Below are 12,799 nucleotides of genomic sequence, written 5' to 3'. Positions count from 1 at the left end.
ATCCTCACCCACCCACTCCCTTACCGTGGATGCACACCCATCAAATTTAACCCTATGACAACAAGGGTGAGTAATCGCAGTCACCTTGGCTATTCAGTGTGGCTGTGATTAAAACCATTCAGTTCAACAGGATAAATCAGCTCTATTGTACTCAAACACATCTGAACCATCCCTAGGGGTTGGTTGGTTGGTTGTTTTCTTCTGGGGTTCTTTTGTTTGTTGTTTTATTGTAAACACATTTTTAGGATTTTTCCCCTCCCACAACATACAGTTCAGGTTTTGCTGTAATGGTTCTCTTTTACATAAAAACACAAGAGCTACATTTTCACAAACTATTTATTTTTTATTAAGACATACAGCTCCTTGAAAACAAACTAAGATGCTTCATTAAAACTTTTAGCTCACTTAAGGGCCAGAGACGTTCTAATAGAAACACGGATAGTCACAAAGTCCTTTTCAATGTTTTAAAAAAAAAAATTTTTACAGTTACCCTCACCATTCTCTAACTTAATCCTTTTAGATTTCTTACAAATAGTCTTTTTCTTAAGTGGGGTTCTGTACTTTTTGTGCAGACTAGACGGTCAATATAATGCTGTAAGCAGGCATCTTCCAGTTTGGTCATTTTCTTTAAAACACGGTCAGGGTCTCCACTGAATTGCACAGCATTTAACAAGGTCACTCCTTGCGCTAAATGTTCTTGGGGCAGACACAGACATTGCATAGCATAACCTATGGCAATAACAGTGTTTCATAAGCTTTCCAAACACAGCTCAGCACACAGGCCCGGAGCTTGCAGTCTATATCCACTGAAGTCCAAGTCACACAGTCATGGTGCCATTGGGCTGGCGCATCTATGACACAGCCCTCACAATTTTCAAAAGCTTTTCCCTAAGGCAGTGTTTAAGGACAGCATAAACAGCAGCCTGTACAATAGTCCACATGACTTTTTTACGCTCACAACGTGGCACTGGCTCAGATAGCTCCATGCCACGCCTCATCTTAAACTCATAGCTGTCATCCTCGGAGTCCTCTTCAACAATTTGTATCGGCGTTGAGCAAAAACAAGGTGGGCCCAGTTCAGCTTTGCTGCTTGATGCAATGCTGTCCAGGGCCTCTAGAAAGCTGTTGAGAGATTTTCAAACAAGTTCCCACTGCTTATTTTTAAGATTCACACAATCCCTGGTTCCTAACCCATTAAACCCATCATCATCCGTCACTTCTTAATCATTCATTACCTGTGCAAAGTCTTTTCCGTTCACCTCACCTTCCTCCTCCGGCGGGGTGTCTCACAAGCAGTTGGGTTTCGGTTTGGGTCCCGGCGTATCCATCAACAGCGTATCCTCAGTCGCTCCCACCTCCTCCTCGGAACTGTCGCTGATGTAGCACTTTCTCCGTGGTATGGTCGAAGACTCTCGGGGCTAAAACAAAGTCCGAAGTTCTCATAGGGGTGGTGAAGGAGTCCATGTTTCCGCGATTTCTAAAACACACGTTCGTGGTAACAGACGGCCTCTTCTGCCTGACACTGGAACTTATGGGTTGATGGTTCTGTGCGCTGATTGGCAGAGGGCACTGGAAAGAGTTCTTCGAGGAGTCACACCACCCTCTTCTGGGCAGTTCACCCAGTTCCAGAACCTGCCCTATTTTGGTCAAATCTGCTCTTGGGGTGGACTTATGTGGCCAAAACCCATCACAATTGATAGAGGGCAATGGGAAGAGTTCTTAGAGGGGTCACACAAACCACTTCCGGATGGATCACCCCACCCCGGACTTCCTCCTCATTGGTCAAATCTCCTCTCAGGGGTGGTCCCCAACAGCTGAAACCCGACCTGATTGGTAGAGGGTGGTGGGAGGAGTTCTTAGAGGGGTCACAAGAACCACTTCCAGATGGATCACCCTGCCCTGAACTCCCCCGATTGGTTACATCTCCTCTCAGGGTAGTCCTATGGGGGCAAAACCCATCCTGATTGGTAGAGGGCAGTGGGAGGAGCTCTTAGAGGGGTCACATGGGGCAGGACATCTGGTGATAGGTTGGCATGGGTTAAGGGGTCAAGGGGTGGGGTTAGGCGTTGACTGACAGTAGCGCCTTTATACTACTAAGAGCAGGATGAAGTCCAGCTCGAAGAAGTGGGAGTAGGGGTTACTTTGTAAATTATCAGCTTGGTCCAGGACCGCCTCTGCTGCTCTCTCAAGCCCCGATGGTACCTCTGTTACTAGAAGAGAACCGGTCTGGGACAGATCTCTCGCCAACAGCCTCTGTGATAAAGGCAGAAGATGAACACACAAAAATATTAGCTTCTCAGCAGTGTCCTTGTCATCTTTAACTGCTCACAGGCTTCTGACCTCCATAAAGTGTTTTTTAGTGTTTGTCTATATCCCTTCAGTTATTTGCTCTTCACAAGCCATCTCAGCACTTCGACTTTCCTGCTTACATGCTACCTGCTGCAATTTAGGCTTCTGTTTACTCCCCACCCGGCCTCTTCTAAAGAATTTGTTCAGCTTAAATAAACTGTTGCCTCTTGCCATTATTACTGACCTTGCTGGTTAGGAGCTTGCTTCTCTACAGAGCTAATGTAAAGAGCTTAAATTCCCCCTCCCTAAGCAAGAGTTGATCCCCGCAGTTAGTCCTTGGCAGTGATGGGGAGAGGGGAGAATCGGTTTTGAAGGGAGCGGGGGAGTTTTCTGACAGCCAGAGTCACATGTTGGGCAAGCCCAGGCCCTGCAGCCAGAGTGAAGGAAATTCTGGCTGAAGCAGCCTTAGTCCTCTCTTGCTCTGTGCATTGGGGCTGTGAGAAGTGACACTGGCTCTGCTTGTGGCCTGCAGTTCAGCCTGCGACTCTAGGCCAACCCCTGCCCACCCTTCTTGGTCTGACTGCTGCCTCTACAGGTATTTAAGCACCAGGCCTGGGATACCTGCTCAGCACCTGGCTGGGTTCTGCCTACTGAGCAGCTGGCAGGGTCAGCCTCTGACAGAACTAATGCCCGTGATGTGCGGGAGGGGTTGGACTGCACACTCCAGCCCTGGGATGTGTTTCCTCAGCACCTGGCTCTGTTTCCTCAGCTCTGGCGCAGCCCTTTGTGGCATGATCAGCTGTTGAAGGCAGGGAGGCTCAGAGCTAGAATTTCGTATCCCCATAAGCATAGCTGAGACTGAGGTGGGGGTCAGCTGCTCTGTGCGTGCAGGAGCTCTTGGAGCTGCCACTTGCAGGGGCTGGCAGCAATCCTTGGGAGAGATGGTTACTGCTGGGTCTGCAACACAACTTCTTGGCATATGCCAGGCTGGATTCTGCAGAGTTAGCTCCAGATAAGGCTCAGAGCAAACCCCAGCCTCACACTTGGCTGGGGCTGCTCAGAGTTCCTGCCGGTGGCACTGCAGCTCGTGTGGGAGTAGGGGGAAAGTCTCCTCTGGCATCTGGGTCTCCAATAGGAGCTTGTTTCCCTCCCTCTTGTGGAGTCCACTCCCTTTCTGCTTGCCACTGCCCCCTGCCTGCCAGGAATGACTCACTTCTGACTCCCAGACCCTGCTGACCAGCCATGGCTCCTGCCCGGCCCAGGAAGGCAACACCTCACGGGGCAAGGAGGTTCAAACTATGGCTGGGGAGAAGATACCCCAGAACCAGCACCGAGGGTTTTCTCCCTCCTCCTACACTCTGCAGGTTACTCCAACTGGGTTCTGGTTCCCAGCCACTGTGCGATGTGGCTGTTGCCCCCTGCCCCTAGAACCACTCCCCAATTTTCCCCTACCCCTTCTCCCTGCACAGCAATACCCCTCAGCTGGGACTTACAGCATGGCGGGCAGTCCAAGCCTCCTGCTCTTCACTGGCTTCAGTTGTCCATCATGTATCCCAGTGGAGGCAGGCAGGCAGAGCTGGTTATTTAACAGCAAGCAGGGCACCAGCCACCACTTGTATTTCTGTCCTTCAAGGTGCTCCCCACCCCCAATCCATCCAGGCAGAGGAGGGGAAGGAGCTGGATGGAGAGTCAGTCCCCAAAATTACTGGGCCCAGCAGCTGTGGGATGAGTGTTGGGTTCTCAGGGCCTATCCTCACAGCAATTGCTGCTCCATACTCGAGCCTAGCAAAGGAGAAGGAAACATCATACAAAATCAGGCTTATATATTCTTTTGCACCTGTTCACTCCCAAAATAGAGACTTGCAAAGATCCACATCCATAGTAGCTTCCTCTCACCACATTTCCTGATGCCCCGTCCCTCCCTATTTACAACCAATGCAGTTGGCTGCTTTTTAAAGACAAGTGCATGTTGCAAACTCATGTTTTGTTACTCATTTCCTTCTTTGCAAACAAAGATTCAGGTGGAGAGAAATTCAGGAGCAGCTTTTCCTGCAGCTCTAGCTACTTCGATGCTCTGCTCGCAGAGGCAGGCTGATCATATGGGCTGCACCACGCTGCTGTGTGGATGAGGGAAGCCTATGGACGGTGGGGTGTAAAAGGGCAGCTCACATAGCCTAGATGGACGCATACTCACTGGAGATGCTCAGAGTAAAATTGGGTCAGGATGCAATGCTGCAACAGTCCAGCAGAGGGAGCCACCCCAGGAGTAATGGGCAGGCTGCCAACGGATGTCCCCATATAGCAGGGGTCGGCAACCTTTCAGCAGTGCTGTGCCAGTCTTCATGTAGACCAGGGGTCGGCAGCCTATGGCACGCGAGCCCGTTTTTTATTTAAAATCCTGCCCAGGCGGCAAGCTGCAGGGTGCGCCGGCCAAGCGCAGCAAGCTGCCGGCCCCTCCTCCGCCTTCCCCTGGGGCCCTGCCGCCGCGCGCACAGCGCTCTGAGGGCGAGCTGCGCGCTCCCGCTGGGCAGCGTTTGGCGAGAGACGCTCCCCGCTCATCCGGAGCCCGGCCGCCGCGCGCACAGCGCTCTGAGGGGCGGGCTGCGCGCTCCCGCGGGGCAGCGTTTGGCGAGAGACGCTCCCCGCTCATCCGGAGCCCGGCCGCCGCGCGCACAGCGCTCTGAGGGCGAGCTGCGCGCTCCCGCGGCGCAGCGTTTGGCGAGAGACGCTCCCCGCTCATCCGGAGCCCGGCCGCCGCGCGCACAGCGCTCTGAGGGCGAGCTGCGCGCTCCCGCGGCGCAGCGTTTGGCGAGAGACGCTCCCCGCTCATCCGGAGCCCTACCGCCGCGCGCACAGCGCTCTGAGGGGCGGGCTGCGCGCTCCCGCTGGGCAGCGTTTGGCGAGAGACGCTCCCCGCTCATCCGGAGCCCGGCCGCCGCGCGCACAGCGCTCTGAGGGGCGAGCTGCGCGCTCCCGCGGGGCAGCGTTTGGCGAGAGACGCCTCCCCGCTCATCCGGAGCCCGGCCGCCGCGCGCACAGCGCTCTGAGGGGCGGGGCGGGGCTGCGCGCGCGCGGCGGCCGGGCTCCGGATGAGTGGGGAGCCTCGTGGTAAAGGGGCCGGAGCTGGCGGTTGGGTAAGGGGTGGGGACAGTCAAGGGACAGGCAGCAGGGTGGGGGGGATCCCGGGGGCGGTTGTTAGGGGCGGGGTCTCTGGAGGGGGCACTTAGGGAGCAGGAGGGGTGGATGGGGCATGGGAGTCCCGGGGTCTGTTAGGGGGTGGATAGGGGTCAGGGCAGAGCGAGCAAAGAGAGCAGGGGGGTCTCTAGACGGGGTGGTCAGGAGACAAGGAGCTGGGGAGGTTGGGTGAGTCGGGAGGTGGGGGGGGGGGCTGTCAGGAGGTAGGGTGTGGAGAGGGGTTGGGGCAGGCAGGGAGCAGGGGGGTTGTTTGGGTCCAGAGTTCTGGGGTGGGTCCTGTCAGGGAGCGGGGAGCAGTTGGATGGGACATAAGAGTCCAGGAGGTTCTGTCTGGGTGCGGGGGTGTGGATAAGGATTGGGGCAGTCAGGGGACAGGTAGGGGGTAAGGTCCTAGGGGGACAAGCAGGGGACAAGGGGCAGGGAGGCTTAGATAGCGGGTGGGTTCCTAGGAGGGGGTAGTCAGGACAAGGAGCGGGAGGGGTTGGGAGTTCGGGGGGGCAGTAACCCAGCCTTCTGCCTTGAGCCCTGACCGCCCCCCACACCCCCCCCCCAGTCCTCTGCCCTGAGCCCTGCACCCCCACACACACCCCAGGCCCCTTCCCTGAGCCCTGTACCACCCAGCCCGTTGACTCCTTCACCCCCCACCCATGACCCCAGCCCTGACACCTGCTGTCATAAACAGATAGCTAAGGGTTAATGTCTCTTTCACCTAAAGCACCTGACCAGAGGACCAATCAGAAAACCGGATTTTTTTCAACTTTGGGTGGAGGGAATTGTGTGTCTGAGGTCTTTGTTTTCTGGCTGCCTGCTTCCTCTGAGCTTTGGAGAAGTAGTTCTGTTTTCTAATCTTCTGTTTCTAAGTGTAAGGACAAAGAGATCAGATAGTAAGTTATATGGTTTCTTTTCTTTGGTATTTGCATGAATATAAGTGCTGGAGTGCTTTGATTTGTATTCTTTTTGAATAAGGCTGTTTATTCAATATTCTTTTAAGCAATCGACCCTGTATTGTATCATCTTAATACAGAGAGACCATTTGTATTTTTTCTTTCTTTTTTATGTAAAGCTTTCTTTTAAGACCTGTTGGAGTTTTTCTTTACTTCATGGAAATTGAGTCTGTACTCACCAGGGAATTGGTGGGAGGAAGAAATCAGGGGAGATCGGTGTGTGTTGAATTGGCTAGCCTGATTTTGCATTCCCTCTGGGGGAATAGGAAAGTCCTTTTTGTTCCAGGACCGGGAACGGAGAGGGGGAGTCACTCTGTTTGGATTCACAGAGCTTGTGTTTGTGTATCTCTCCAGGAGCACCTGGAGGGGGGGAGGGAAAAAGGATTATTTCCCTTTGTTGTGAGACTCAAGGGATTTGGGTCTTGGGGTCCCCAGGGAAGGTTTTTCAGTGGGACCAGAGTGCCCCAAAACACTCTAATTTTTTGGGTGGTGGCAGCAGGTACCAGGTCCAAGCTGGTGACTAAGCTTGGAGGTTTTCATGCTAACCCCCGTATTTTGGACGCTAAGGTCCAGATCGGGGAATAAAGTTATGACACCTGCACCCCCACACATACCCAGCCCCCCTACCCTGACACCTGCACCCCCCACATCCCATGCACTCCGCACATCCCCACCCCCACGCTGAGCACCAAAAGGGAGCTCCTGCACCCCTACTCACATTCCCACCTGCACCTCTCACACCAAATGGGAGCTGCCCAGGTAAGTGCCCCCACACCCAAACCTCCTGCCCCAACCCTGAGCCCCCTCCTTCATTTTAGCTCCTGGCCAGACCCTTCACCCCCATCCCTGTGCTCAGTCCACTCCCATGCTCAGCTCAGTGCAGAGAGAGGAAGAGAATGGGCCAGAACCAGGGAGAAGGTAGGTACCCACTGTATGTGGGCAGGGCCGGGACCCCTGTGCGGCAGTGGGCTGAGCCACTCAGCACGCTGCTGGTCTGGGGTCCCGGTTGCTGGCCCCGCACAGCCCGCTGCAGGTCTGGGGTTCTGGCTGCCAGACCCTTCCCAGCTGGGGTCCCAGCCGCAGGCCCCACTCAGCCCACTGTCGGCCTAGGTGAACAGAACCCCAGACCAGCAGCAGGCTGAGCGGGCTGCTGGCGTAAGATCAACATTTTAATTTAATTTTAAATGAAGCTTCTTAAACATTTTGAAAATCTTGTTTATTTTACAATACAATAGTTTAGTTATATAATATATAGACTTGTAGAGAAAGACCTTCTAAAAAACATTAAAACGTATTACCGGCACGCAAAACCTTCAATTAGAGTGAATAAATGAAGACTTGGCACACCACGTCTGAAAGGTTGCCTACCGCTGACGTAGACACTCTAATTTAAGGCTGTGCGTCCCAGCAGGGCCGGCTCCAGGGGTTTTGCTGCCCCAACCAAAGAAAAAAAGCGGCAATCGTGCTCCGCAGCAATTCAGCGGGAGGTCCTTTGCTCTGAGCGGGAGTAAAGGACCCTCCGCTGAATTGCCGACGAATACATGAACGTGCTGCCCCGCTCCAGAGTGGCCGCCTTGAGCACCTGCTTGCTAAGCTGATGCCTGGAGCTGGCCCTGCATGCCAGTAATACATTTTAACATTTTTTAGAAGGTCTCTTTATAAGTCTATAATATATAACCAAACTAATTGTTATATGTAAAGTAAACAAAGTTTTCAAAATGTTTCAGAAGCTTTATTTAAAATTAAATTAAAATGCAGATCTTATCAGTTTAGTGTGATCCTTGCCCTTGCTTTTCCTTGCTGAGTTTTCCAGTGTCTGGGGGCACGTATTTGGATATTTTAAGCTGCAGACAGGCTTCTGAGTAACCAGTTGTTAACCGGCTGGAACTGCAGATTGGCAGCTGAGGAGAGTGGAGCTGGCGGCTGGTAGGGCTGGAGGCCTGGACCCTGTCTGGCAGGGGGCCTGAGCTGGAACTCACACCAGCAGCAAGGTGAGTGGGGCTGCAGCGGGACACTAGCTCACAAGGGGCCAGCAGCCAAAACCCCAGAGCGGCGACAGGCTGAGTGGGTCAGCCCGCCGAGCTCTGAGGTTTCGGTGGTGGGCTGGGTGTCTCCGCCTGCCCCCTTCTGGGGTTTCAGTCCCCAGCTGGGGTCACAGCCCACTGCCAGCCTGGGGTTCCTTCCCCCAGGCCAGCAGCAGGTGCTGAGTGGGACTGGGAGCGGGACTCAGCACGCCCCGTGTGCCATCCAAAATGCCCTAGGTTGCCGACCACACTTGCAGAGACCTGTGAGAAAGGAGGATGCCCAGGTTACTACCTTGTGGAGTTCCAGAAGGGAGGGGTCTCACTCCCACCAAGATCTACCCCAGCTCTGATCTCAAGGACAGGAGCCTTTCTTTGGCTCCACAGGCCTTACTCATACACCTGCCAGCCAAGCACAGCCTGTGAGCTCCGTTTGCCCCATACAGAATGAACGGGCGGTCAGACTCACTCACCTCTAGGGCTCCCTTTTGTATGTCTAGGACTTTTCCATCTTCTCCTCCTCCACAGAGGGGAAGAGGATGGAAGCTCCAACTCCTCAACTGGGCTATTAGGGACACCCACTGATGACCAGCGACTTCTTGGGGAACTACATAGGGAACCCTGGAGACAAGGGTATTTCCCCGACCTGCCTCTGGTGGAAAAATATTAAGATTCAGGTCCCAGGAGTCCAGAACCTCTCGAGTTTGCCCTCTGCAATCCATTACCTCTGGGTGGAGCCTAACAGAAAAACAAGAGATTGTGGCCAAGGGCACAGAGGGCTGCTATGTATACCCTCTGGGAACCAAGGCTTGGGAGAAAAGGCTAGTGGCCTGCCAAGCAGCAGCAGTCAGGCATGGCCTTTTCTGGCCCTTCAACAGTCTTCCCTAGAACCTACCTCTGAGCTACATGCAGGCTGCATGGAGGGTATCGCTCAGTGAGAATTCACCTCCAGCAGGCAGCCCTGTGGGGGTGCAGAGGTGGGGGAGAAGAGATTAGAATTACATGAGCCCAAGATGAGCTTCCTTTCTTGGACAGTAGAGCTCGGCAACCTGCAGCAGAGGCTAACACCGCAAATCCAAAAGACAACGTCATCATGTTCAGCCTCACCACGAGCAGATGCCTGGCATGTAATCAGGTCTCCATTTTGTCCTCATCCAAAACCTGAAATCAAACTCCTACCTCCTCTACATTAAAGACGGCGAGAGATGCCTGTGTTGTGTAAACAGGCAGCGAGGTTATGCAGCTTGGGCAGAAACAGGCATCCAAATACTGCACTGATGGGGGCCTTGTAAGGATGTAGATAGATGAACAGTAGCATCTTTATATAGGAGATCCTTGAACAATGCACCAAGCTATTGGACTCAAGCAAGAACTAACTTCTCTTGTTCACCTCTCAGTAGGAGAGCTTAGGGAAGAAAAGAGTGAAGCAATAGCTCGTATCGAATCTGCTCTTCAGCAGACTACACGGTACACATCAGATGTACAGCAGCAGTGTTGATGAATTAATCTAGTATAATGGTTCCCAAACTGGGGTTCGTGAAATGTTACAAGGGGTTCTCAGGAAAAAATTCTCTAGTGGCGGACAGAGCTGTCCCTAGGGACTTCCAAGAACTAAGCAGATCAGAGCAAGCATATTTATCACACTGAGAAGATTTAAACTTCAGAACTCCTTATAAGAAATGGAAAGGGAGGTAGATATATTTTGCTGTTTTTAAAATTAAATAGGCAGGTAGTATTGTTTTTAAAAGTATTAGGAAGAACAAGTTTAAGCTTTGTTCTAACATGCATTGTTTGCCTGGACTGCTCAAGACCTGAATCCATGTGTAGGAGTAACTCTTTGAGGTGGCTTCTTAAATACCTTCATCAGGGAGTATCAGATGTGAAACAGCATGAAACACAGGAGCCTTGTCTTATAACAGGTTTATTCAAAGTGATACAAGCTATGAAAGTAAGATCTTGGAAGAGTGTTGCCATTTTTATAATGTAATGAAAATACGGTAATAATAAAGTGTGTAATGAGCATGTCATAAAAACAAATTTTATGTTTCCAAGTTCACTGTTTTTATAATTTATACTCAAGTAAAGGAGAAAATCCCTGGAAATATTCCTTTTGAGGAGGGGCTTTGCGAGACTTGTCATTTTAGTGAAAGGGGTTCACAGGTCGTTAAAGTTTGGGAACCATTGATCTAGAATGAGAATACGGTGTCTGCACCATCCAGGTCCAAAATGGGGTAAATGCACACAAGGCAGACTTTTAATAATGCTTAGACAATACAAAACCAACTCCCTCCATGCAAGTTCTGCTGGTTGGATGTGAAGATACAAAGGTGGGGTTGCAGTTGTGGAGGTGATGTTTTGTAAACATGCTCCTGGAAGACCAATAAATTGCTTCTACTACACAGCCACTTCTTAGGGGAATCCAGAGAGACTAGGTTTCATTTGGGACATCTTCCAGAAAGCAGCTAAGGAGAGAGGTGCTATAGCTGCCTTGGGAACATGTACTTCCAACAGATTCTCTACCACCCAACTGGGAAGAGTCTCCACATGTGTCAAAGACGGGACCACTTACAGGCCGAAACGTCAAATTCCTGGAAGCTAAGAGTGAGAGGTTTGAAAACACCCCTTGGTGAAACTGCTCTGATTACCAGACAATGGCAGGATTAACTGCCTCAAGTACCATGCTACTAATCCATCATGCCAGGGACATCACAGAGTGCAAAGGCAAATGCGGTGGTTTACAAGCAGCTGTTTTGCTTGACCTAGATACAGAAATCTGGTTTTGCCTGAGACGGGAAGGAACAAGAGATTCCTTGAAAGCGCTGCAGCTTTAAGCATCAGAGGCAAAGCGTTCCTCAAATTTTCAGCCTTCAGTAAGATGTGGCAGCCCTTACAGAGACAAGCAAGAACTTGCCTGGAGACACATAATGACTACCCTGAAGTCACAAACCTTTGCTGACCTGTCACCACCTGCTGGCGAAGGAAGCTGCACACGCTGCAGTGCTCCTGGTCTGGCCACACAAAACGCGCTTGGCAGCATCACTGAGTCAAGACAGCACTCGCCAGATGTTCTGGCTTCCTTGAAAGTACTGCAAGGGCCTAGCTTTACAGACATGCATGTGGGGCAGTGTCCCAAACTCAAAGAACGGGAGGAGATGGACGAATGACTCAGCTGAACTGAAGCCTGTGGGCTGCACTTCTACACACGCATCTTTTTTGGATTTTTTTTTTTTTGAAGCTGCAGTTCCAAAGGAACGTGTTACGGGAAGTTCTGGGTAATACAGGCAGTCAGATGAGATTCCAAGGCCAGAAGGGATCGTTGTGGTGTATGACCCTTGCTTGCTGACATCCCCCAGTTCAGAGTCCAAAAGGGATGAGTTCAAAGGGAGGCTCAAAGCACTGTTGAAAACCAGTCAGGCTATCCAGTACCTTAGAGCACCTTCAGACATTGCCACTATTTGCATCTCGGATCCCCCATTCATTATTAATGAACTTACAGTCTGTATTTGGTGCTCCTTAGCATGTGGCTTGGGATACCCAATGACAGCTGGTTGAGCTTTTCTGGTAGTTGGGGCTTGCTCACCCAACAGGAAGAGACAGAAAGCAGGGAGCAAAAACTATTAAACTGTTCCACAAAATACTGAGCAATATAAAGTGCAGTGTTACCACTGAGGCTAAAAAAATTCAAGGTTCACGTCAGGGTGGCTGCGTGTTTAGTGGCCTAAACACCATGACTGTGGATTTGATAGACCTCAACCTCGAAGCACTGGATGTAGGCAAAGGGAGTGCTGAAGACATCTCTAAATCAACAAAGAATCAGGCTAAAGACAACTGTTAATGTGTTAAGGAACCAAAAAGGATTGATTTGTTATTTCAGCCCTGCTGCTAACAGGACGGAGGGAGAGAGTTGGGGGTGGGGGGGGTTGGACATTTCCACTGGCTGGTAAATTGTATTATCCCATTTCCCAGACTGACTCAAGGGGTGGGAGGGGGGCAACCCCTTCCCCCAGCAGCTTTAGTGGAGCTGAAATTTACAGGGCTGATAACTTCCTTATTTGTTCTGATCTATAGCAGCTGGGATGACCTCCCAACTCCAGGGGAAGAAGTGGCTAATTGTCTCTCAGCCACCACAAAATGTTGCAACTGCTACAAAATAAAAAGGAGTTTCACACCTCTGAATAGGAACTGGGAATTGCTAACAAATTAGTGTCTGGAATCCAGAGGCGATAGGCTAGCAGATAAATTAAAGGGGAAGTCAAACATTGGTCATTTGTGAGTGTCCTAAACAGAGATCAAACTTTCAGGTCTACTATCTTCTCCCACCACCTCTAATTCTGTTTTTATTAAAGGAGT

The 12,799-nt window shown here is 51.4% G+C and overlaps 1 long non-coding RNA gene across 1 annotated transcript; it reads right to left on the bottom strand.

Annotated features, from left to right (window-relative positions):
• Positions 1 to 318: 318 nt before the first annotated feature.
• LOC115658226 lies at positions 319 to 4,640 on the bottom strand. The gene is made up of 4 exons (XR_004002209.1): positions 4,484 to 4,640; positions 3,783 to 4,071; positions 1,236 to 2,253; positions 319 to 1,122 (listed from the first exon to the last, which is right to left on the bottom strand). It is a non-coding gene; the product is annotated as an uncharacterized LOC115658226 (long non-coding RNA).
• Between the last annotated feature and the right edge of the window lie 8,159 nt (positions 4,641 to 12,799).

Source organism: Gopherus evgoodei, chromosome 10, assembly GCF_007399415.2.
Source record: "Gopherus evgoodei ecotype Sinaloan lineage chromosome 10, rGopEvg1_v1.p, whole genome shotgun sequence".
Classification (NCBI taxonomy): domain Eukaryota; kingdom Metazoa; phylum Chordata; order Testudines; family Testudinidae; genus Gopherus; species Gopherus evgoodei.
This window is presented reverse-complemented; position numbering and strand designations above follow the sequence as displayed.